General features: G+C 43.2%; 1 long non-coding RNA gene across 1 annotated transcript in view; it reads left to right on the top strand.

Annotated features, from left to right (window-relative positions):
- Window positions 1-5,337, top strand: part of LOC115096129 — a 78,585-nt gene extending 73,248 nt beyond the window's left edge. The window contains exon 3 of the long non-coding RNA XR_003857985.1: window positions 5,237-5,337. This is a non-coding gene — a long non-coding RNA (uncharacterized LOC115096129). The remainder of the gene's footprint in view (window positions 1-5,236) is intronic.
- The last annotated feature ends 21,302 nt before the right edge of the window (window positions 5,338-26,639 follow it).

The raw sequence follows: 26,639 nt of genomic DNA, 5'->3' as shown, positions 1-26,639 counted from the left end.
TGCTGCATCGGGAGGGACCAAGTAACAGTATCAATCTGAAATATAACAAAGTGTGTAAGAAGTGGAACAACTAAGGCTACGGTGAAACATACAATACAAGCACATACCTTTAAAAATGATCTCTGGAGCGCAAGCGCCCTCGAAGTTGACAGCCATTTAAAGCACAAAAAAGGCGCGAAAGAGAACCTCTCGCGAGATGCAAACAGATCCAACTAGTGACAGATCTCTTCTCTCAGTAAAAAAGGTGCTACTCAATCTCTTTGTTGAGTCCTTTGGGGGAGACAGTACCCTCTCCTTCCTAGTGCTAGAGGTGGTCCCACACCCCTATTGGGGAGGGGATTCCCCGGGATACTGGGTCGGAGGGAGCAGAGATGGATTTTCACCCTTGACACTGTCTCCCCCAAAGGACTCAACAAAGTGATTGAGTGGCACCTTTTTTACTGAGAGAAGAGATCTCTCACTAGTTGGATCTGTTTGCATCTCGCGAGAGGTTCTCTTTCGCGCCTTTTTTGTGCTTTAAATGGCTGTCAACTTCGAGGGCGCTTGCGCTCCAGAGATCATTTTTAAAGGTATGTGCTTGTATTGTATGTTTCACCGTAGCCTTAGTTGTTCCACTTCTTACACACTTTGTTATATTTCAGATTGATACTGTTACTTGGTCCCTCCCGCTGCAGCAGTCGCGAAACACGGGACCGTGTCGGGGGACTTTAAGAAATCTCTGATATTATTGATGGAGTTGCCGCAATGAATACCTGCTATTATTCTGAATAAATGTAACTGTTTACAATTCTCAGTGGAAGTGAGAGTTTTATCCTGCACCATTGTGTCTGGGTAATTGAAGTCTCCCATTATTACTGCACTACCAATTTGGTTAGCTTCCCTAATTTCTCTTAGCATTTCACTGTCCATCTCACCATCTTGACCAGGTGGACGGTAGTATACCCCTATCACTATAGTCTTCCCCGACACATAAGGGATTTCTACCCATAAAGATTCCATTTTGTATTTAGTCTCATGCAGGATGTTTATCCTTTTGGACTCTATGCCATCCCGGACATAAAGCACCACACCTCCTCCCGGGTGCTCCTCTCTGTCATTGCGATATAATTTGTAACCCGTATAGCACTGTCCCATTGGTTATCCTCTTTCCACCATGTCTCTGAGATGCCAATTAAGTCTATGTCATCATTCACTGCTATACATTCTAATTCTCCCATCTTACTTCTTAGACTTCTGGCATTAGCATACAAACATTTCAAAGTTTGTTTTTTGTTTGTATTTTCATTCTGCTTTTTAATTGATAGGGATAAGTTAGAATTTTTTAGCTCAGGTGAGTTTTTAGTTACAGGCACTTGGACTACTTTTCTAATTATTGGAACCTTACTGTCGGGATGCCCTAATTCTAATGCATCATTAGTATCCTTTGAAGATACCTCTCTCTGAACCATGCGCTGCTGAGCGAACTGTCGGCTTTCCCCTTTGTTCTAGTTTAAAATCTGCTCTATCTCCTTTTTAAAGTTTAGCGCCAGCAGTCTGGTTCCACCCTGGTTAAGGTGGAGCCCATCCCTTCGGAAAAGACTCCCGCTTCCCCAAAAGGTTCCCCAGTTCCTAACAAAACTGAATCCCTCTTCCTTGCCACCATCGTCTCATCTACGCATTGAGACTCTGGAGCTCTGCCTGCCTCTGGTGACCTGCGCATGGAACAAGGAGCATTTCAGAGAATGCTACCCTGGAGGTTCTGGATTTAAGCTTTCTACCTAAGAGCCTAAATTTGGCTTCCAGAACCTCCCTCCCACATTTTCCTATGTCATTGGTGCCCACATGTACCACGACAGCCGGCTCCTCCCCAGCACTGTCTAAAATCCTATCTAGGTGACGCATGAGGTCCGCCACCTTCGCACCAGGTAGGCATGTTACCAGGTGATCCTCATGCCCACCAGCCACCCAGCTATCTACATTCCTAATAATTGAATCACCAACTGTGATGGCTGACCTAACCCTTCCCTCCTGGGCAGTAGGCCTTGGGGAGATATCCTCAGTGCGAAAGGACAATGCATCACCTGGAGAGCAGGTCCTTGCTACAGGATCCTTTCCTGCTGCACCTGGTTGGTGCTCTCCCATCATGAACCTTCTTCCTCCAAGGCAGCACCAGGGCTGCCAGTCTGAAGTTGGGGAGTATGCTAAAGGAAGCAGGAGGAAGGTTGTGAAACCATAAACTTCTCTTCCCCCTGCCCCTACCCTGCTTCAGATGTAGAACTATTGAGTTTGGAATACTATAGGAAGTGTTCCTGGGAGCAGTGGCCAGAAAAGGGCCACATGAGTAGAGAAATGGTTGTGCTTTGATCTAAATAATACCATACTAACAACATGGAAGTCAATGTTCAGTCGCAGGGTATCTGGCTAAGAGCCAGACAAGCCTATGCAGCTCACTTGTACCGATGTTCAGTGGTGCAGGTATATTGTTGAATATACTTGGCTATCTAAAAGTTAGCTGAATAATGTTGAACATTAGTGTTATCTGGCTATGCTAGCTGCATCACTTTGCTCTGCACTGGAACACCCTGAAATTATCTGGAGTTATGCAGTTAAATTTTTAGGAAGCTAACTACTTAGCTGGGTAAGTTAGGGCAGTGATACAAATGAGATTTTCAAAACCTGCAGTTTGTCCAGTTAAGTCTGGAATTTAGCCAGACATACCATTTAAATATAGATCACTTGATGTTTAACCTGGGAAAAGTAATAAGAGCCCTGGAGAATAGGACAAGTTGCCTTACAGCCATTTGTATTTGAAACCTGTCAATTGAGTGATCCGTTATATGGACTAAATTTAATTTGTTTTGCCCACCTGTCCAAATAAAGCTCAAGGTGGCTTACATTATTAGTAATTCAGATAAAAGAAGTCCCTGCCCTAAAGAGCTTAGAATTTGTGGGTGCCTGAGTCAATGGGAGATAAAGCGACTTGTGAATCCTGGTCTCCATCCTATTGCTTTAAACAGTCTTGGTCCCTATGTGCTAAGCATTTTTCTCATAGAGACAAAATGGGAGCAAACCTTTTGAGCATCGCCTCGGAGAAGTACCCCTTTTAAGCTGTGAGGAAATGAGTGTGCTAACACAAGAGACAAAAGAGAAGGGGGGTGTTAATAACTGATTGCGCCAGCTACTGAACGTATTCTTTCTCCTATGTTGCACTGCAACTATTCATCTTCTTGATCTATCTTTTTGGCGGAAATGTAAATAGACTATAAATATTTTCCTTGCCAGTTTCATCAAGTAAAAGGATGATTTTTTTTTTTCTGTTTCTTGTGCATTGAACTTCGCTCTATTAAAACTTGTCTCCGTATTTCTTCTTGATAATACATTTCCTCAAAGCCCTATAATATGTCAGCTTGCGGAGTGTTTCTCTCTTTCTATTCATGGGGTGCTACTGTAGTTCCATAAATAGCAATGAGTAATTACTGTACAGAAGTGATTCTTGATCAAATATAAAAGATAATGTAGACTATGAGTAACCCCCTTCCCCCCCACCACCACCACCCACTATCCTGTGCTTGATGGGGAGGAGGGGAAGGGAGAGTGCTGCTAGTTGAAATGATCTGCAGAACAAAGGGTAGGAGAGAGCGTGCTCACATAGACTCCTGAAGTGTAATATAATCCTGTCAGGCTAGAGAATTGCAGGAGACAGGAAACTGCTGAACTGCAGTGCATCGCTACTCCGCAGAGAAAGAAGTACAATCCTAAGGTTCAAGGTGAAAAGCGGAATCTGTATGGGAAAGAGTGGGGAATGTGCTTACAGATTACTTTGGCCAGGTGGCCAGATTCCTGACTGAGTGTACGGTTTAATGGCTGACAACCTGGGCAGCTGGATTTCAAATCACAGAATAAAGAAATCCAACACACCTGATGGGTTCTTGGCCTATTTGGCTATGGTAAGGTCAAGTGTAGCGATGGGGGTTCACTCATGCTGGCTTTCTCTTCTCTGCTTAATTGCCTTATATTGCATTCTTTTGAAAGCAAAACTTTCCCAGCCAGGGAGGACTAAAAAGCAGGCCATGGACTTAGCAGATCTATAGTTACCCAGCAAAGGAATTCCTCCAAACTTAGCGGAACTTAAAAATAGGCCATAAGTTAGAAGAACTACAGTCTCTGACCAAAGGTAACCTCTCCCAGTCCAGGAGAACCAAAAGGCAGGCTGTAAAGGCTTAAGGGAGCTTGGTCCCACCAGGGAGGTCTGGACCCAGCAGCAGAGCAGAGGCGGAGCTTTGGTTCCTCCGGGGGGTGGCGGGACACGAACCCAGTGGCAGAGCATAGGTGGAGATATGATCCCCCTCCCCCTCCCCCCCTCAGGAGGAACGTGGACCCAATGTCGGAGTGTAGGTGGAGCTTTGGTCCTCCCCTGGGAGGAACCTGGATCTAATGGCAGAGCAGAGGCAAAGCTTTGGTAAACCCCCCCACCCCCCACCACAGGGGCAGAGATTCTGTATGGCAGAGGAGATGGCCAGCAAAAGTTTGGCTTGGACCCCCAACAAGCACCCACTGGCCCAGATGCATTCTTACTCATGGGTGAGACTTGAAGTACAACTGGAAAATAAAAAACAGGAGAAGGTAGTTAGAAGGGAACAAAGGAATGTAAGAGGTTCTTTCTTTGAAAGGTGATGTCTTGTGGCGATTAATACCCCAACTATTTAATGCACTTTTTGACGTCTTGTGGGAACTTATAGTTGTGCATTTATTTATTTATTTATCTGTTTATTTATTTAAAATCTTTTAATATACCGATACTCAAGATAAATATCTTATGGTACCGGTTTACAGCAAACAGGGGTAACCAGTTATATAGTATAAAGAAGAAAGTTACAAAAAAACAGGTGATGCATTCGGGACAACTAAGAGAGAGAAAGAGTTAGCTTAACATAACGCTACTATAAAGTAAAGATGTTAGGTAACAAACAGTGTATAATAGTAACTATGCTAAGGACCTAGTAGGTACTCAGAGTAGTTCTCAGGCAAAACATTCAGGTTATGTGGCATCTAGGTTATGTGGCATCAGTCTGGGGTGGCGAAATAAAGGAGAAAGGAGAAGGGATTGGGTGTGTGTGTGTGTGTGTGTATGTGTGTGGGGGGGGGGGGGGGGGGGGGTCAGGATGGAGGGGAGGAGAAAGACCGCAGAATAAGAGAGGAAAATTTAATAAAACTTACAAATATTGTCAGCTCTATTTACAGTCCCATCTGTTTTCAGGTTTTTCCTAGGGAGAAGAGAGGGAAGTGCCACCTATAATACACTTTTTCCTCAGGTGGAGGTTCTAGGCACCAAGTAGTCAAGCACTTATGGAGACTGCCCCAGGAGTGCTCCTGCCAGACTGGTCCTAGACCCAAGAATGCCCCCACAAGGTAACTGGGCATGGGGGTGTTAATGAGTAACACAGATCTGGATTTATTATGTTAGAGAGAAGGCAGATGTCAAGAACGATGATGATATCTTTTCTTGAACTAAAACAGAACGAAAACAATGACTGAGATATAGTTATTTCAAGCTGCAATCTGTTCAGGAAGTACAGGGTAGGAAGAAATGGAGGCGTGGTGCTATATATAAAAAATAATATTAAAGTAACAGAACTGCAGGGGGAGGCACTGTGGGTTAATCTGGAAAGAAGGAATGGAACATCAATTTATATTGGTGTGATATAGAGACCTCCTTTGCAGACAGGAGACATGAATAGAGATTTAATGGAGGATATTCACAAACTTACTATGATACAGGAGGAGGACCATTGATAGGTAATTTCCAGAGCTTAATTTCCTGGAATGCAGTTCTATCACTTCTTTTCGGACTTAACTGGCAGAGCAGGAGGAGTGTTCTGCTCTAGCCCCTCCTGGCACTTTTTTTCAGACCTAAGAGTCAGAGCAGCAGGAGCGTTCTGCACCAGCCCCGCCCATCCAGGCAATATGTAGGGAAGAAGAAGAGGAAAAGGTGAACCCGGAGCAGACAGAGCCGAAAATAGTCACTCTGTTCCCTAATCCAGCCCCCCTTCATCTCACCCACCACCATGTTGTTCCCACCTCCTCTCCTGTTCTGTAGGGAATAGGAGGGAGAGGGTGATCCTGAAGCAGACCCTGTGGAACTAAGGACACAAAAAAAAAGGTTGAATTGGCACAAGTTTGAAACTTGTGAGCAGTAGGGCCAATTGTCAAGACTTCAACTTGTGTTAAGTTAACTCAACCCCCTTTTGTGTCTGTTACCTAGGGCTTCATTTCTGGTGGGAACATGCCAGAACAAGATTCTGTCATCATTTTTTCAGGTCCCAAGGAAGCAGAGTAGAACTGGCAACCTATATCAGTTCTGACTCTCTTGCAGAAATGAAGCAGAGCCAGTAGCAGCGTAGATCATGTTTGGCCGAGCCCTCCCCACTCCCCAGCTCCTGGAGGAAGCAGAGCATAGCAGAGAGTGTGGGAGCTGCATACTCTGAGCAAGTGTAGCCACTTGGCTTTGGTTTTAGTGTAATTCACCAGCTCAGTTGAGGAGGCTGTGAAGGAGAATGGCCAAGGTCAAGGACACGGGGTGATTGCCTGTCAACTCCACTGCTTCTGCCATTATTACTGGTGTATTGGTTTACTGGCCCCAGGGTTGCTTATCATGCTGGCTTCCTGGGTCCTGTTGTGTCTGCCCGTGATGAACATACTAGTGGAGAAGGAAGTGGTAAGAGAGTGAGGGGACAGAGTTAGTGATTAAATGAAGGGAAAGGAGGGTGGGTGTGCAGGAAGGGGCAAAGAGTAAGTGAATGGTGAGTGAGTGAGGGGATATGGGAGAGCAAAAGAGTGAGTTACCAGATTGTGAAGGCTGTGGGTTTTGTGGAAGAGAGGGAGAGTGCGGAGATTGAAAGTGCTGTGGGATATGAATGAGGGTACTGGAGGTATTAAAAGGTGTGTGTGAGATAATTAGCATGGGGGGAATCTGTGAGTGAGTAGATCAAAGGGTGTTGGTGAAAGAGTGAATAAGGGGAGGGAAGGGAGGGGGAGTGAGGAGTGAATGCAGTATTGCCCCCTTCCTTCCTCCCCTGAGGAGGCAAAGAGTAGGCCATGCATTTGAATTCTAGGGACCTTCTCCCCCCCCCCCCCCCCAATCCAAGGAGCCTAAGAAGAGTGAGCAATGCACACCAATCTGCTCTCATATCCCAAAGCTGAGAAGAGCCAGGTTATTTGGGCTCAAAGAGGAGGCCTGTGCCTTACTGGCAAAAGAAGGTGATGTGGAGAGTTGCTGGAGGGGGTAATTTTCCAGTGGGAGGGGAACTCAAGGCTAGCAAGGATTAGGAGTGAGACTTGGAGGAACTCGTGGGGAGAACAAGAACAAGAGGGGGATTCATGGGGGTGGGGGTTGGAAATGGAGGACCAGGAACCCCAGGGTAGAGAGGAGGAGGAGGAGAAGAGTAGAGAGAGCCTCTCTCTATCCTCTTCCTTTTTCTCTTCCATCCCCAGCTGCTGGCAGTACGCAAACCCTAGCCATCCTTCATCCACCAGTGCTTATCTAGTGAAGAATGTCTGGAGGTTGAGCACTGTGGGGGCTGGGGATGGAGGATCACTAGGGTAAGGAAAAAGAGGAAGAGTGTGTTCACATATATGTGTGTATGAGGTGAGAGTGTATGTGTTTGGGAGAGAGAGAAAGTTAACACTGGCCCCAGCCCCACTCCCTTGCACAGGTCAGACCCTGATCTGCCTCTCTTCATCCCCCATTCCACACTTCCACTTCCTTTTTGTCTGCAAATTAAGTCTTGGCAACACCCTACCCTTGGAATTTGCTCTCCCTCTTAGTTTGCAAGCCTCGGCAACTGGGGCCCAGGCCTAGACCCGATGCTGAGGCCTGGGCTGAGGCCAGGCTTAGGACCAAGATCTAGGCCTGGATACAATATTAGGGCCTGGTCAAGTCCAGGTCCCACCGCCAAGGCCCAGGTCTGGGCCCAAGGTTTAGACCAGGTCAGATACTAGGACCCAGCTGGTGATGAGACCTGGGTCCAAAGCAGTGGCTCTGTCCTGTCGCTGAGGCCTGGGTCATATCACCGAGTCCCAGGTCTAGGCCTAGTCCAGATGTTGGAGCCCAGCATCAGCCAGGCCCTTTTGTCAAGACCCAGGCCTAAGTTCAGGTCCAGGTCCATGCTCTTGGCCAGAGCATGAAGCCAGGGCCCAATAATGAGGTCCAGCTGAAACTGGGTCCCATTTCTGGGGTCCAGGACTAGGCAGGAGCAGTCCTTTCAGCATCTTCTTTCTTGATCCAGTGACTAAAAGTAATGATCTCCGCTTGAGGATGTGCTGCAATAATTTATTTATTTATTTAAAAAAGATTTGTTGACCACGCCCTCCAAGGTTCGGGGTGGTTTATAATAAAATGAGCATAATAAAATAGTTTATAGAACATTAAATACATGAATAATATTACTGTGGTGCCTTCTTTTAGAGCGGATGTTGCAATTTTGTTATATGGCCATACAACAAAAGGGTTCCTTGTGCTCTGGAGCAAGATACTACAATAATGTCATTGCGGTGAGTCTTCTGGGAGGAGAACTTCATTTTTAATCACCTCTTTTTCTTTCATTCCAAACACATTTGTTTTTGCTGGTCCAAGGTGTTTTAGCAATGATTTGTGATCCAAAAGTTGACTTTAAAAAGTATACAGTGAATCCTAGATTGCCAACCCTTATCAGTACATCACTAATAATAATTAGTGCTTTCTATTGTTATGATCTGCTCTTGGAACGACGGTATATAAAACGCCTAAATAAATAAATAAATAAAATAAACTGTGAGAATATGTGGGCAATGTTCGTCTCCTGCCAGCAGGGGATCTCAGTGGGCCAAATGTGACTTTTCTGTGGGTTCAGCTATATGATGCTGATTGAAGCACATTGCGGGCAAGATCTTGTAGATTATATTTTTTGAGCACTATTCTATCTGATACTTATTGTCTTTATAATAGTTAGTGGCTCTGGTTGTTATACTTTTCTTTGATAATTGAAATCCAAGGCTTAAATTGCTCTGTATATATTTAGATTCACTAGAAAGGTGCCATTCAGCAAAATGTAGAACTTTACAGTAGTGGAAGGTTCATAGAAGTGTTTATCTAGTGTTGCGTGATAGTGGGTATCTTCCCCCAAAGAGGATGGGTTTGATGTGAGGACATAAAAGGTACTTCCACAAGCACTGGGAGGCATTTTAAGATAGATTTCTGAGGCTGGGGATTTTACAGTCTGGGGAGCTAGCACTTGAGGACTTCAGGGTTAGACAATGGCTGAGGAAGTTTGCTGGAGGAGCAGTAGAGAGCTCCCTCCAGTACAGCTGCGGGTCACCAAGAAGAACAAGGATTCCAAATCCACGGGGACACCGGTTCTGTCTGAGGAAGCCCACAGATGCAGAAGTTCTGTAAGAAGTGAAGATTTTTTAACTGTGTCCTTTAGTGGGTCTCAAAGAAGAGAGAAACTTTGCTGTGGAACTAGAGAGGAAACAATATCTAGAGGATTTTCTATTGTAGTGATTGGGACTAAACTGTGAGTAATGTCTATACAGATTTTGGTGATTTGACTGTGAAACTGCCTTTGATATAAAGTGCTGGACTGTGTTTCTCAGTCTTGCCTCACAAATCTGCTTCACTTTTTTGAAGGAGTTAATAAACATGTGGATAAAGGTGAACCGGTAGATGTAGTGTATTTGGATTTTCAGAAGGCGTTTGGCAAAGTTCCTCATGAGAGGCTTCTAGGAAAAGTAAAAAGTCATGGGATAGGTGGCGATGTCCTTTCGTGGATTGCAAACTGGCTAAAAGACAGGAAACAGAGAGTAGGATTAAATGGACAATTTTCTCAGTGGAAGGGAGTGGACAGTGGAGTGCCTCAGGGATCTGTAGTGGAACCCTTACTTTTCAATATATTTATAAATGATCTGGAAAGAAATACGACGAGTGAGATAATCAAATTTGCAGATGACACAAAATTGTTCAGAGTAGTTAAATCACAAGCAGATTGTGATAAATTGCAGGAAGACCTTGTGAGACTGGAAAATTGGGCATCCAAATGGCAGATGAAATTTAATGTGGATAAGTGCAAGGTGATGCATATAGGGAAAAATAACCCATGCTATAATTACACAATGTTGGGTTCCATATTAGGTGCTACAACCCAAGAAAGAGATCTAGGTGTCATAGTGGATACCACATTGAAATCGTCAGTACAGTGTGCTGCGGCAGTCAAAAAAGCAAACAGAATGTTGGGAATTATTAGAAAGGGAATGGTGAATAAAACGGAAAATGTCATAATGCCTCTGTATTGCTCCATGGTGAGACCGCACCTTGAATACTGTGTACAATTCTGGTCGCCGCATCTCAAAAAAGATATAATTACGATGGAGAAGGTACAGAGAAGGGCTACCAAAATGATAAGGGGAATGGAACAACTCCCCTATGAGGAAAGACTAAAGAGGTTAGGACTTTTCAACTTGGAGAAGAGATGACTGAGGGGGGATATGGGATAGAGGTGTTTAAAATCATGAGAGGTCTAGAACGTGTAGATGTGAATCGGTTATTTACTCTTTCGGATAGTAGAAAGACTAGGGGGCACTCCATGAAGTTAGCATGGGGCACATTTAAAACTAATCGGAGAAAGTTCTTTTTTTACTCAACGCACAATTAAACTCTGGAATTTGTTGCCAGAGGATGTGGTTAGGGCAGTTAGTATAGCTGTGTTTAAAAAAGGATTGGATAAGTTCTTGGAGGAGAAGTCCATTACCTGCTATTAAGTTCACTTAGAGAATAGCCACTGTCATTAGCAATGGTTACATGGAATAGACTTAGTTTTTGGGTACTTGCCAGGTTCTTATGGCCTGGATTGGCCACTGTTGAAGACAGGATGCTGGGCTTGATGGACCCTTGGTCTGACCCAGTATGGCATTTTCTTATGTTCTTCTTATGTTCTTATGTTTCTGGACTTTGATCTCTAAAATAAATTCTTTGCTCTGTTTGGACAGTTCTCTGGTTGTGGACAGTTTCTTTTTGTGTGTGTGAGGTTTCTCATCTTTTACTAGTTCCCAACTGGTATGAACACTGGTTTTATCTGGTTCAGGGGCTGCAGAAATTTCATTTACTAACCCTGCAGCCACCAATGGTGACCCACAATGAAGGAAGGGTGTGTGTATGTGTGTGTGTGTGTGTGGGGGGGGGGGGTGTTTATACATGTATACTCTCTGCTGAGTCCTCCAAATTCTATGGCTTGGAGATCCCGCTGGCAGCCATGTTCTTTGCACTGCCACAGTATTTAAGCCAGTCTCATACTGAGTACCTTACCGCAGCTTGGGTCTCAGTTAGCCTTAGTTGTGGCCTTTGTCCATTCTTGTCTGAAGCCTGTTTGGTCTAACTTTGTGGCCTTCTGCCCTGTTCTGTTTCTGTTTGTTTGGCCCAAGTTTGTGACCTTCTGACTTGTTAGTTTGTTCCTGGCCCTAGTCTGTGGTCTTCAGGTTCTTGTCTGTTTTGTCTGTTGCCCCAGTCTTGTCATGGGCACCCTTTTATCTTATCCCTGCAGACTAGCCCTTCTCTTGTGGGTCCCCTCCTGTACCTGTCCTCGGAATGCACCTCCAGTTCAAGTCTTGCTGGCCACCAGAACCCGAGGGCTCAACCCAAAGGGGAGGTAGCTAGTCCCGGCAGAAGTTTCTGGTTTCAGTCCAGTTCCCGTGATGCCAAGCCAGCTGCACCCGTGTCCAGCCCCGCTCCAGCTGTAGGGGTTGAGAGCACAAGCAGCCTTTCTGTGACACAGACATGGATGATTCACCTTTTGAAAGCTGCTAAAACTTGTAAAAACACAGAAGGATACCATTTACATGCCCTTCTTTCTCATTCTTTATGATAAGCAAAACACATTTCAAAATGCAAAATTCTATAAAATATCTTGCTTTTGAGTTATTTCTTTTGACCTTTTAGTGGCATGAGATAGGATTTAAAGTAGTTGTTTATTGTTATGCAATGTAATAATAACAAAGCAGAAATAGTATCATATTTTTATTTTACACTTTTACATTTCTTTTCATTATGCCTAGATATGGAGGCAAACAATGTAGTAATGAAAAGCAGGATTTTGGATCTGAAAGCAGCATATTTGCAGGTTTGCATTCAAGTTTGAAATGAGAATGGAAATATAACACATCCTCCTGCAGCAGCAACCACTGGGGGCCTCCATTGCTTCATACAAAATCCACTTAGATGTATCTTTGTTTGGCCAGGAAAGAATGAGAATTGTGAAAGCAGGCAGTCAGAATTAACATGAGGATCTTGAGCTATTTTCTGCTAGCTGCATCTTTTTGCCCTAAGGGCTCGTCACCGATCCAGAAGTTGGAGTTGCTGCCTCTGAGAAGACAAATTAAACCTCTCATGTTGAATGCCATGTCCCTCCAGGCCCACCCAGATTCATGTCATTTAGTAGGTATCCATTCATTCAGTCAGTGATGGAGAAGCAGCCGCAGGACAAACAGCTGAGTATACAATATGCCTTATCTTTAGAGGCACACGATGGGCTTGTAGGACATTTATTTCAGAAAAGGGATATTAGATATGGATGCAGGGACGTTCCTTTAAACAAGGGTTTTTTTTTTGTTATTTATTGTCACATTAATTCAGTTCAATAATTTTACTTGTTAGTGCATAACCTTTAGAGCATAGGTAAACATTCATGATTATACAAAGCAAAGCAGCACATCAGCACACAACAGAAGTAGAAATATTGTACAATACAGAGCTGGGTTTTTTTTTCTGTGGTTTAGGCCTGAGCATTGAATAATAGCACGTCACATTAGAACTGTACATGTTAAAGTTTGAATGCAATGCTATTCTGCTTGGTTGTGACATATTAGCAAGTGACATATTAACATGTCCCGGAGTGAGGGCAATGTTGGGTGTGGAAATTATATAATATAAATTATATAATATTTCATTCATCCGATGAAACCACCGTAGAATGAAAGGCAAGCCTCTTATTCCTTGAAATTGAAAAGTTCACCAAACAATCATGGCAAAATCACGGCGGTTTCATTAGACTAAGATACTCCGGGAATTTGTTCTTTGCTGAGCACATCTTGTCTATAATTGAATATTATATGGGTTTGGGATGTACATTTGTTCATAAGTAGGAGAAGGGTTTGGGTTTTATGATATGATGTGTATGTGTGGTGTGATTGTTATATGCGAGGAAACGGGACTCTAATTTTAATCAGTAGGGTAGTTTAAATCATTATTGTAATTATATTTGTAATGCCTACTTGACTGCTTACCTCGTGGGGCGTTCCTCGGTCTGGGACCGACCTGGCAGGAACCCCCTAGCGCAGACGCCATAGGTCCTTATGTTCTTGGCACCTGATGCCTCCACATGTGGAAGAAGGTGTTAGTGGGTGGGATTTCTGTCCCTTCACCCCAGGAAAACAAATGGGACTGTTATTGTATATACAGTATGTATAAATACTGTATATACAGGTTTATTAGACTATATAAGTATATGCATTTCTACATGCCTATGTACATTGCTAACAGGATGTCAAACAGCACACTTATCTACTCATGGTTAGTTGTCTCAGGCCACACAACTTTATACATTTCTACAAGATAGCAAGGACATTTAATATTTGGCAATTTTGGGTTGTTGGCCCCCACAGTATATCACAATATAGAATAGAAGGGACCTTTTGTGTTCCCACTTAATCAAGTATTATTTTTATCTTCCCTTTATTTTTCCCCAAGTTTCACCCATGTGAAAAGATGCAACTGGGCTGGTGGGCAGTGTTGGCCTGGGAGGTCCATTGTATCTAAACTACTGCCATCTCCTCAGTGCCACCTCTGCTCTGCTGCCGGTTCCGTGCTAATACTAGGGTCCACACTCTCTTGGGGTCCATGCCCTCTTGAGGGACCTGACTCTGCCTCCTGGAATGCTGCTGGGTCCAAACCCTCTTGTGGGACCACTCAACTTGCTACTGGGGTCCACGCTCTCCTGGGGAGCCTCTCCATCTGCTGTTAGGGTCCATGCCCTCCCAGGGGACCACTTGATCTGCCACTGTGGTCCATGTCTTCCTGGGGACCACTCAATTTGCTGCTGGGATCTCCATGTCCTCCTGGGGGACCGCTTGATCTGCCACTGGGGTACACACCCTCCTGGGGGACTGCTCAATCTGCCACTGGGATCCCCACAATGTCCTGGGAGACTGCTCCACCTCCAGATCTACCACTGTCCTTCAGTGTTTCACCCTTGGTAGGAGGGCTTTTTCTGGCTTGGGTTTATAGCTCCACTAGGCACATTGCTTGTTTAGTGTTCAGTGATTCAGGCCCTCTACAATCTCATATTTTAGTGATTTTAGCTCCACTAAGTCATTGCCTGTTATCCAGCTGGGATGGGTTACCTTCTTTTAGCTAAAAGGCCAAGACCCAAGCAGGACCATGAGAAGAGAATGCATGCACACTCTTCCATTCTGCATAGCATTTTTTTTTGTCTGAGAACTGAGTACCCAAGAGTCTGACTCCCCTTTTAGTCAGGGTGAGAATTTATTTGCTTCCTAGAACTATTTTTTTCAGTACATTTCTCTCATAAATCCCTTTCTCATTCAGAATTCTCCAATGTAGGACTTTTCCAGTCATAGTTCTGTATGATTTAACGTGATATTTCTCTGCAAGTTACCAACAATAGTCCAGGGGGCTGTGACATGCAAATCCCCTACCTGAGTCTCTGACTCATCTATTCAATGGTCATTTAAGCACCTTCGCAGTAAGGGGTTTTACAAACTTTTCAGTCTAATTCTGGGTTTCCTGAGCTGGTAGCTCATGTTGCATAGCTGCATTGCTTCTTTGTTTTCTATGCCACAGTTCATGTAAATGGTAGCATGTTCTTTAACCTCTATCTGTCTTGGGAAGGGGAGTTTCACATTTATAAAAAATCAATGTTTTTCTTGAATTTATAATGAAATGAATGATTATAGGCATTTAAACTTTGTTTTTTTCATTGATACTCTTCTGTTTTGAATTGGGGTTATGTTTTACAACAGCCAGTGTCAAATTCATAATACCCTTGAGGAAGCTAACAATGGCTGGTGAAACAGAGGCCTTGTTGGGATATTTTATCTGCAAACACTGTGCTGTTTCACTACAGATTATGCTGTTCTTTCAAACTATGGTGCTTTATATTATTTAGCATATAGAAGACATTAATAACTTTCATTAATAGTAACTTCACAATACATTTTTTCAAGTGAAATTTTGGTGATATAATTAATAAATTTGGGATTTTTGCCAGTACTGATTAAAGTCCCTTGAGGCTTGCTACTGCTAGCATATGGTGTGACAGACATGCAAACTTGCTTGCTGATTGTCCAGTAAGTTATGTACTGGGGTTTTCCCCCTCCATTGTTTAAATGTATGAGCAACAATCACAAACATGTGTATGGATTGTCTCTAATGATTCACATATTTTACATATAGGTTTTTTGACAGTAGTGGTTTTTTGGTAGTAGTTTTTACATATGAGCACTACTTAGTCAACAGTATTAACACTGCAGATTTTTGTTATCTATTGTTATCTATTTTGTTTTTAAGTACAAATATGCAAAACATATCCATTTAAAGTGTCACAATTTTTTTAAAATTATGATTGAAAGAATTAAATAAGGGTGAAAAAGCAAGTTCATGATTTCAGCAAGCTATTTGTATGCCGGTTACACATGTGCCAGTAGGCTACAATTGTTTTAATCAATACTAGAATAAAAAACACCCTTAATGCATTTTTATTGAGATATTCTATGTAGAGCTAGATAATGTTAAATAGTGATATATCTATCTATATTTTTTATTTATTTATCGAGTTTTATATACCGTCGCTCAGTATCGCCAGCACAACGGTTTACAAAGGATCGCTTTCCACAAAACATAAAGACATGCAGCAGAGTAATTTGACAATTTTATGCTAGTAAATATTCTTTCTAAGAGTCATTCAGGTATAATTATGTATAATTTGTAATAGTCATTTAAGGGTAGTGTCATTCGGAGTTTCCGTAGGCTTTAGTGAACAACCATGACTTTAGTTCTTTTTTGAAGGTTTTTAGGTTTTGTTGTGTTCTCAGTTCTGTTGGGAGGGCGTTCCAAAGTTCATGGCTTTCTAGGGATATGGCTCTTTTCTGGGTAGAGATGAGTTTGTGACATGATGAAGGGACTTTTAGTAGGCCTTTGTTCGCTGATCGGAGATTTCTTTTTGGTGCGTGGAGTTTTATAGATGCACTGAGCCAGTTTGTTTGCTTTTCGTATATTATTTTGTGAATTATGGATAGAATCTTGTGGTCAATCCTATATTTTATTGGAAGCCAGTATAGTGAGTTGAAGGTTGGAGTAATGTGATCAAATTTTCTTGTTCCTGTGAGTATTGTGGCGGCTGTATTTTGTAGAATTTGGAGAGGTCGGATGGTGGTGAGCGGTAAGTTGAAGAGCAGAGAGTTGCAGTAATCTAGGTTGGAGAAGATGAGTAGTTGGAGTACTGTTCTGAAATCATTGTGTGATAGGAATGGTTTTAGGTGACATAATGTTAGGAGTTTGTGATATCCGTCTTTGACTTTTAAAGCAATGTGGTTCTTGAATGAAAGTTCCTTGTCAATTATATCTCCAAGGTTGCGTGCATGTGTGAAGGGGGAGATTGTTGTGTTGTAATTTATTATGTTGAGAGGTGGCGTGTATATGGGATTATTTTTTCTGTCCAACATGATTATTTCAGTTTTATCAATGTTTAGTATGAGTCTCATGTTATTTAGCAGTTGCTTTATTTTTGTGAGGTAGTTGGCTGTTTTTTTGTAGGTGTCTTCTAGTGAATTTTGTATTGGGATGAGTATTTGGATGTCGTCAGCATATATGAAGTGATTGAGTTTCATGTTAGTGAGGAGGTGGCAGATCGGAAGAAGATAAATGTTGAAAAGCATGGCAGAAAGTGCTGAGCCTTGGGGAACACCTGTGTCCAGGTTTATTTTCTTTGATAGTGTGTCATTGATTGATACCTGGTATGACCTTTGTGACAGATATGAGAACCATTGTAGCGTTTTTTCTTTTAATCCGATTTCAGCGAGGCGGTTGATCAGTATCGAATGGTTTACTGTATCGAAGGCAGCTGATAGGTCCAGTAAGATTAGAAGGTAGCTTTGTCCGTTATCGAAACCTTTGAGGACTGTGTCATTTAATGATAGGAGTAAGGTTTCATTGTTTAGTTCTTTCCTGAATCCGAATTGTGTGGGATGAAGGATGTTGTTCCTTTTTAGGTGGTCGCTACGTTGTGAGTGGATGATTTTTTCAGTGATTGTCAAATGAATGGTAGATTTGATATTGGTCGGTAGTTTAGCGGGTTTTCAGGATCAAGGTTGGTCTTTTTTAGGATGGGTTTGATAATTGCTGATTTCAGGCATTCAGGGTATAATCCTTCTGTGAGTGATAGGTTCACGATGTCAGTTAGTGTTTTGGATATCATAGGTTCAATTGCTTTGATCGTTGGTATGGGTATGTTGTCGATGGGGTGTTTTGCTGGGTTCATTTTTTTTTTTTTTTGATGCTTTGGTCTTCCAGTGATGATGTTGGGTCGAAGTTGAGCCAACTTGATGTTTGATTGATTAGCATTTTTTTGTCTTGCGTGTTGTTGTTGAGGTTGTTGTTTATTAGGTTTTTAATTTTATCATTAAAGAAGTCTGCAAGGTCATTGCTTGATAATTTGGAGTTTGTTTTTTTCTGTTCATTGGGGGATTTGGTTAGGCCATGTACGATATTGAATAGCATTCTTGGGTTATGTAGGAATTCGTTTATTTCTTTTGTATAGAAGTCTTTTTTTGCATTGTGTATAATTTTTTTGTAGTATGCTAATTGTGCTCGGTATGCATTCAGATGTGTAGCTGTTTTGTTATTCCTCCATATTTTTTCTTTCTTTCTGAGATCATGTTTTGCTGATCTGATGTTTTCGTTGTACCATTGGTTCTGGTGTTTTGGGTTTCTTATAGTTTTCTTTATCATGGGGTTTATCTTATCTGCAATTGTTTTGGTTATGTTGAGCCAAGATGAGGTGGCATTTTCCACATTAGATAAATCGAGGTTTGCTAGCTCTGTTTGAAGGTTCTCTTGAAGTGTCTCTATGTTGAAGGGTGGTCTGAAGAAGAAGAATTTCGGTGGGTTTTTTTCAGATGTCAGAGTACAGTTGGAGGACAGGTTGGTGTAGATTATTGAGTGGTCTGACAATGGTATATTAGTGGAATTTGTATTGTAATTCGTCCATATGTCAGTGTTGATGAAAATGAGGTCTAGTGTGTACCCTGCTTTGTGTGTTGGACCTTTGATGATTTGTTTAAGCCCAAGTGTTGATAGTGCTTCTATTATCATTTTGCAGGTGGGGGATTGTGGAGTTGCGTCGGTGTGGATGTTAAAATCTCCTAAGATGATGATTGGTTTGGTAATGGTAAGCTTGGATAAGAAGAATTCTATTAGTGGTGAGCAGTTCCAATCTAGTGCATTGGGGGGACAGTATACTAGACATATCTGTAGTCATTGTGAGTTGAAAAGTGTGATTTCCAGGGGTAGGTTGATGTTGGTATGGAGTAGTTTCATCTGCAGGTTTTTTTTAAATAATTAGCATTATATCTATATCTATATATTACTATTTATATATCACTATCTATCACTATTTAAATATAATTATTTATAGTGATATGTATATGTGTGTATGTATATATATATATATATATATATACTACAAACAACACTAACTAGAGTGGGATAAGAGCACTATCTCCTTTTGCTACTTATTCTTTCATAACAATATAAATCCACCACCAGATTACATAGTTTTCAATTTTTATTACAAAGGTACAATATCAATAAACATTCATTACAAACAATTCTAGACAGAATATATTTCTATGCATAAATTAATCAATTCACACTTTTTTATTATTATTTATTTATTTATTTTTAATTTTTATATACCGAGGTTCCTGTATGAAATACAGATCACTCTGGTTTACATGAAACAGAAAAACGCCCACGGCTTTATATAATCGCCCAAGGCTTTACATAGAACATTTAAACAGAAAGTCGTCAACGGTTTTACATGAAACAGTTTTTACATAAAGAACAATTGAACAAAGTAGTATAGGGGGAAGCATATAACAGGAGAATAAATATGGAATATATGCTGGAAGGATGCATTAAAGTTCTAGTGACTGGATGGCAATTCAAAATTTAAACGGGTGGGATGCTAAAAGTGGAGCAAGAAGGGGGAGAGAGGTCTGATTGGAAGTGGAAGAGAAATAACATATGAGAAAAGAAATCGGCGTTGTCTTCTGACGTGGGAGCATTACATATTATTTACTAGTGTCAAAAATTAATCTCCATAATCACACATTACCTAAAACCCTTTACCTAATAAAAACTTGTTTATAACCCCCTATCCATTCATACTCATTCATTGTTTACTAATTGTTTACTTTCTATATATATGTATGTGTATATATATATGTGTGTGGGGTGGGGGGCTTTTTATTTTAGACAAGCCGTTAAGCCCGTTAAAACGGGCTACATCCCTCTGTCTCTCACCTCCCCCTCATTCTCTCTCCCCTCACTCTTCACCACCCCCTCCCTCACCCACTCCTCCCCACCCTCCCTCTCCTCTCACTCAGTCCCTCCCTCCCACTCAGTCTCACTCACTCCCTCCCCCCTCTCTCCCTCCCTCTCATTCACTGTCCCACTCCCTCCCTCTCTCTCCCTCAGTCCCACTCCCTCCCTCAGTCCCACTCACTCCCTCTCACTCAGCTCCCCCTCCCTCTCACTCAGTCCCTCCCCCCAGTCCCTCCCCCTCACTCAATCCCTCCCTCCCACTCAGTCCCTCCCCCCAGTCCCTCCCCCTCACTCAATCCCTCCCTCCCACTCAGTCCCTCCCTCTCACTCAGTCACTCCCTCCCCCCTCTCTCCCTCTCACTCACTCAGTCCCACTCACTCTCCCTCAGTCCCACTCCCTCACTCTCTCTCCCAGTCCCACTCCCTCCCTCAGTCCCACTCACTCCCTCTCACTCAGTCCCCCCTCTCCCTCTCACTCAGTCCCACTCCCTCCCCCCCCAGTCCCTCCCCCTCACTCAATCCCTCCCTCCCACTCAGTCCCTCCCTCTCACTCTCTCTCTCCGTCCCTCCCTCCCACTCAGTCCGTCCCTCCCTCTCTCTTCTCCCTCCCTCGGTACTGGCCGCTACCGCCGCCCGCTACCGCCGCCGCCGTCGCTACCACCGTCCGCTACCGCCGCCGCCGCCGCTCGCTACCGCCGCCGCTCGCTACCGCCGTCACCGCCCGCTGCCGGTACCGCCGCCAACGCCCGCTGCTGCCACTGGACGCCGCCATTTTTTTTCTTAGCGTCAGACCGACGTGCTCGCCCGCACATGCGCGGTAGAGCTGGTCTCTACTGCGCATTTGCGGCACGTCGGTCAAGCTTCGTTTATAGGTATTGATATGTTTACTGCTGTGATAGTGTAATGAAAAGCAATTAATCAGATCAATAAAATAAAATAAATGTTGATAGTACTTGCTATTTTTTAGGATGGGTGATCTTTTATGATGTTTTGACTAGTTTTATTATGCTGAATTTTTAAGTATTTTGTATTGATATTATGATCTGTATTACATGTGCTATATAATGTAGTTTGGATGGCAGTGTATTTTTCTTTAGGTGTGTTACAGCCTGTCACTTCTCTAGTGAGGAGGTTGCTCTGTATTTACTGTTGTATGTCTTACAATGTTGTACTGCTATATTTCTGTTGTTACTAGGATGTAAAATGCTTTGGGTTCTCTGTTAGGGGAATAAGGTGAAAAATAGAAATTGACAAAGTGTCTTCTAGAACAGACTGGCAAACTTTCTGAGGAGGGCTTTAAACTAGGATTGTCAGCAATGGGTGACAAAAAGCCCTCAGGTAAGTACAACATGAAATACTTGTTCAGAGATAGGGAACAAAGGAGAAGATTTGGAAAGCTATGTATAATAATTCAGGATTTAGAGAGAATCATAGAAGAGGCTGATTTGATTCAGTGGCCATTATGGAGACAGAGTATAAAGAAATCCATGATGGGAATTTAGTTATGCCAGAATACAATTTATTCAGGAAGGACAAGGTAGGAAGAAAAGGAGGAGTGGCACTATATTTAAAGAATAATATGAAAGCAGCAGAATTGCAGGGCTTATGAGATACGGAGGAGGCACTTTGTATTAATTAGGAAAGAGGGAATTCAACATCTATTTAAATAGGTATAATATGTAGACCTCCATAACAGTCAGAAGAAATGGATAGAGATCTAATGAAAAATATTCACAAACTTGCTATGAAAGAGGAGGTGCTATTGCTAAGTGGTTTCAATCTGCCAGCTGTTATTTGATACATCCTGGCTGCAGTGTCTTGTAGATGGCGGGAAATCCTGGATTATCTGTAGGGAGAGTTGTTCTGTCAACTGTTAATGGAACCCACATGGAAGGGGGTGATACTGGACCTGATGCTTATTAATGGGGAGAATGGTTCTGATGTCGACGTGGATGATCGTCTGTGATCAAGTGGTAACTGGATGCTTTGTTTAAATATTACAGCACAGGCAGTGATGACTCATTCAAAGAAGAGAATCTTAGCTTCAGGGAAACTAACCTTATTAAAACGGGGGAGTACCTCAAGGAGTCGTTAACTGGATGGGAAAATCTATGGAAACACAAGAGCAGTGGGCCAACCTTAAAGATTATATAAGGGTAACTAATTTTATTGTTAGGGAAGAAAAAGCAAAAGTTAAGAGTCTTCTATGGTTTTCTAAAGGTGTGGCTGAACAGGTAAAGAAAAATGTTTAGTATTCATAAACTACAAACGATCACAGAAAGAAGAGAGGCAACAGGAAAGCAAAGATGCAAATGGAAGGACAAAATACCTAGTATGGTAAAACAGAGGGACAAGACTTTTGTTTTATATGTTAGTGATAGGAGGAAGTGAGAAAGTGTCACTCGGAAGAGAAAATGAGGAATATGTAGCTTAACAAATATTTCTATTTGGTATTCACTGAGGAAGGGCCAGGAGCAGGACTATAGAAAATGGACATACCTAGGATTGGAAGTGAGGTAAACCTGAAATGATTTTTAGAAGATTATTTTCATGGGGAACTAGCTAAACTAAACAGATAAGTTTTTGGGGATGGACAGTACACATCCAAGGGTATTAAGACAACTTTGAGAAGTTCTGGCAGCTTTGCTGACTGACCTTGATTTGTGTGGCTAAGCCTTGCCTTTGTTCCAGCGAAGTTCTGCTACCAGGATCTAGAACTGAATCACATTCTGACCCACAGTTTGTGACTCCTGGCAGAGACGTAGAAGGTCAGCAGCAGAGGCAGAAGAGCAGTCGCTGGAACAAAGGCAAGGCTTAGCCACACAAATCAAGGATGAACTTGCTGGTCATGAGATTCCCATGTCTCTGAAAGTGCTGATTACCTTGTGCACCCAAATCAACATTTGCTTCCAGGGAAGGTCGTGGGAGTGAGACCAAACCCGTATGGCACCGCACTTGGCACCTAGGTTCCAGCATCCACTAGTGGCCCCAAATAAAGAGTAGGGATGTGAATCGTTTTAGGACGATTAAAATTATCGTCCGATAATTTTAATATCGTCTTAAACCGTTATGGAGAACAATACAATAGAGATTCTAACGATTTATCGTTATAAATCGTTAGAATCGTGAGCCGGCACACTAAAACCCCCTAAAACCCACCCCCGACCCTTTAAATTAAATCCCCCACCCTCCCGAACCCCCCCCCCCAATGACTTAAATAACCTGCGGGTCCAGCGGCGGTCCGGAACGGCAGCGGTCCGGAACGGGCTCCTGCTACTGAATCTTGTTGTCTTCAGCCGGCGCCATTTTCCAAAATGGCGCCGAAAAATGGCGGCGGCCATAGACGAACACGATTGGACGGCAGGAGGTCCTTCCGGACCCCCGCTGGACTTTTGGCAAGTCTTGTGGGGGTCAGGAGGCCCCCCCCAAGCTGGCCAAAAGTTCCTGGAGGTCCAGCGGGGGTCAGGGAGCGATTTCCCGCCGCGAATCGTTTTCGTACGGAAAATGGCGCCGGCAGGAGATCGACTGCAGGAGGTCGTTCAGCGAGGGTTCCGGCGCCTCACTGAACGACCTCCTGCAGTCGATCTCCTGCCGGCGCCATTTTCCGTACGAAAACGATTCGCGGCGGGAAATCGCTCCCTGACCCCCGCTGGACCTTCAGGAACTTTTGGCCAGCTTGGGGGGGGCCTCCTGACCCCCACAAGACTTGCCAAAAGTCCAGCGGGGGTCCGGAAGGACCTCCTGCCGTCCAATCGTGTTCGTCTATGGCCGCCGCCATTTTTCGGCGCCATTTTGGAAAATGGCGCCGGCTGAAGACAACAAGATTCAGTAGCAGGAGCCCGTTCCGGACCGCCGCTGGACCCGCAGGTTATTTAAGTCATTTGGGGGGGGGTTCGGGAGGGTGGGGGATTTAATTTAAAGGGTCGGGGGTGGGTTTTAGGGGGTTTTAATGTGCCGGTTTTGCGATTTTACGTTTTTTTGATTTTTCACGATTTTTCACGATATTTTACCCCCCCAAACGGCAACAATACGATTCCCTCCCCCTCCCAGCCGAAATCGATCGTTAAGACGATCGAGGACACGATTCACATCCATAATAAAGAGAGTAATCCTTAGGCTTCTCAGGAAGAACCCAAGCAAATTGGCTGTTCCTGTCGGACAGAGGATGAGAGATGTTGATGGTTCCTCGAAAATGCTCCATAAATGTGCCAGGAAGTCAGTCAGTTTGTTAAGCGAGAAGTCATTGCGTTCCCATAGTAGGGATGTGCATTTGTTAATAATTTGTTTTATTTACTTCATAGAACGTGCATATTTAGTACGCGTGTATGTTTTCCATTGTACAAACATGGACACTTAAGTGTGTACTGTAAAACAAATGAAATGAATGACCAGCAAATGCACATCCCTATCACTTAGCAGGGAAGCCCAAGCCAAAGTCAGTCCAGTAAGGAGTGATATAATATAGTACTTCCCACAATATTTTTTAATGAATGTACAAAAAGTTTATAACAATTACTATTACAGATTGTATAATATTTAGATACACAATATTGGCCAAATTTTTATTCCCCTGCGCGTGTGAAAAATGGGGGTTACGTGCCTGGCTGGGCCTTGCGCCACCCACACACATCTTCAAAGGGGCCCGGCAACACGCGTAACCCCCATTACACGCTGAAGTGCTGGGCCCAGATAAAGAGGCAGTCCAGGGGAGTGGGGAGAGGCAGGGCTGGAGGTGCCAGTACAGCGGCCATTTGCTGCTGTGTCGAGGAAGTGCGAGCCGGCAGGCTACTTCTGCTCTGGAGGAACAGCAACTTGAAAAATAAAAAAAAATGTAAGGTAGGGTAGGTTTAGGGGGTGGGGAGGAGAGGGGAAGGAGAAGGAAGGTTAGATAGGGAGGTAGGGAAGTTCCCTCCCAGTCTGCTCCTTAATTGGAGCGGACTGGGAGGGAACTGGGGAAGGCCGGGATGCATCACCGCATGAAATTTGCAGAACTGTATTCCCCGTTGTGCGCATTGCGCGCACATGCACGCACAGATTACAAAATCTGGCACGCATGTGTGCATGGCCCAACAATTTTATAACATGTGCACGACAGCACATGCATGTTATAAAATTGGTGCATCCATGTGTGTGCGCAAGGAAGCGCATGCACATGGACGCATGTGCGCACCTTAGAAAATATACCCCTATATGTTGTTGGACCGTGTCCCAAACAATTCTGAACACCATAAAGAATAAAAACATAAGTCAACTTTCACACACATTCAAACTATAGCAAACCCATTAAAACACATTTAAAAATCAATATGCAAAAATGTTATACATTAAATCCTAATAAAAAATAGAAAAAAATGCTTCTTTTTCTTCTTAAATGTAAAAATTCACATTACTTCATCATGAACTGTATGTTGTTTCCGATAGGAAAACACAAAAGGATTAGATGCCCAAGTCTTTTCAATCTTTTATTGCGGTGGAGATGTGTTGTTTCCGATAGATCAGAGCTTATTCACTGATATAGACAGTAGAAGGATGAATCATTCCTCACACTCCTAAGCCAATAAAGATCTCTTCGCTAGTATTTCCTGGTAATCCTGACAAAGAATTCTTCATTTCACCCCATAAATCAGGGGCTTCCTCAGAGGAAATTATTAGAACTATCTAAATCTATAATTGATATAATACATCTTTCATATAAATAAAGCGAGCTACTCCTGAATACACCAAGTACCAAAATTTCAGAGACCCAATCTCACTATGTGGTTCAACATCAAATTGCATAAAATCACATTATTTCACAACATCCGACATTTTATCTTTTGTTCCTACTCCCTCCAGTCAGATATCATTCCATATTGCAATGACAAAACCTCAATGTCCAACATACAAGCCAAAAACAATAATGAGAGAAAAAAATTGTTTGTACTCACATTAAGACAATGTGAGTACAAAATAAGCTAATGATACCAAAAATAAGCTAATGATACCAATGAGCAATAGCCGCAGGACAAACAAAACCCACTTCTGGGATGCCAATCACTTCTGATTTTGTCAATGGCTGAACGTCTTGTGGCGTAAGCAATGACAACAGGGGCATTATATAGATGGATCAATGCACAAATCATTATAATGGAGTCCAAAAGTAATGTAATTGCCTTATTAAAAGGCTGACCAATTGACCTGATTATTTAATCCATGTGAATAAGTGGTCTGCCATGAGAAAATAAAACTTTGTTCTAAACGTAATGATACTAAACATGTATCCTTTCAATCACCTATCTCTTTAGAGACATCTAATCATAATTTCAAACAGAATACCTTTTCTTTTTTTGGGTTTGTGTCCCCAAATATCGAGAGGGGAACGTAATGGTGTAGATTTTAAAAGACCTACATGCATAAATCCCAGGGATTTACGCACATAGGTGGCCTTACGTGCACCGGGCCTGTTTTCAAAGGCCCGGCCACACGCGTAAAGCCCTGGGATGCATGTAAGTCCCAGGGCTTCTGGAAAGGGGCGGGGAAGGGGCGGTCTGGAGGTGCGGGGTGCGGCTAGAGGCATCCAGTACCACGGCCATTTGCCACTGTGCTGGGGATCGCGTGCCGGCAGGGTGCCGGCGTGCTCAACCTGCGCCTGCCCCGAGGCAGGCACAAAAGTTACAATAAAGATTTGAGGGGGGGGGGGGGAAGGGAAGGGGAAGGTAGGTTAGTGTAGGGGGTTGGGAAGTTCCGTCCCATTCCGCTCCAAAATTGGAGCGGACTGGGAGGGAACTGAGGAAGGCCGCGGGCGTCAGCCTGCGCAGGATGCACAAGTGTGCACCCCCTTGCGCGTGCCGACCCTCAATTTTATAACATGCTCGCACCTGCAGGTGCATGTTATAAAATCGGGCATCCATGTGCGTGCGCTGGATAGTGCGTGCACATGGATGCATGCGCACATCTTTGAAAATCTACCCCAATATATAGCAGCAGAAAGGAACCAATGTACAAAGCGATTACAATCTGATATGGTGAATATTGG

Source organism: Rhinatrema bivittatum, chromosome 7 (assembly GCF_901001135.1).
Source record: "Rhinatrema bivittatum chromosome 7, aRhiBiv1.1, whole genome shotgun sequence".
Classification (NCBI taxonomy): Eukaryota; Metazoa; Chordata; class Amphibia; order Gymnophiona; family Rhinatrematidae; genus Rhinatrema; species Rhinatrema bivittatum.
Note: the sequence above shows the minus strand (reverse complement) of the source record. Positions and strands in the feature narration are given on the sequence as shown.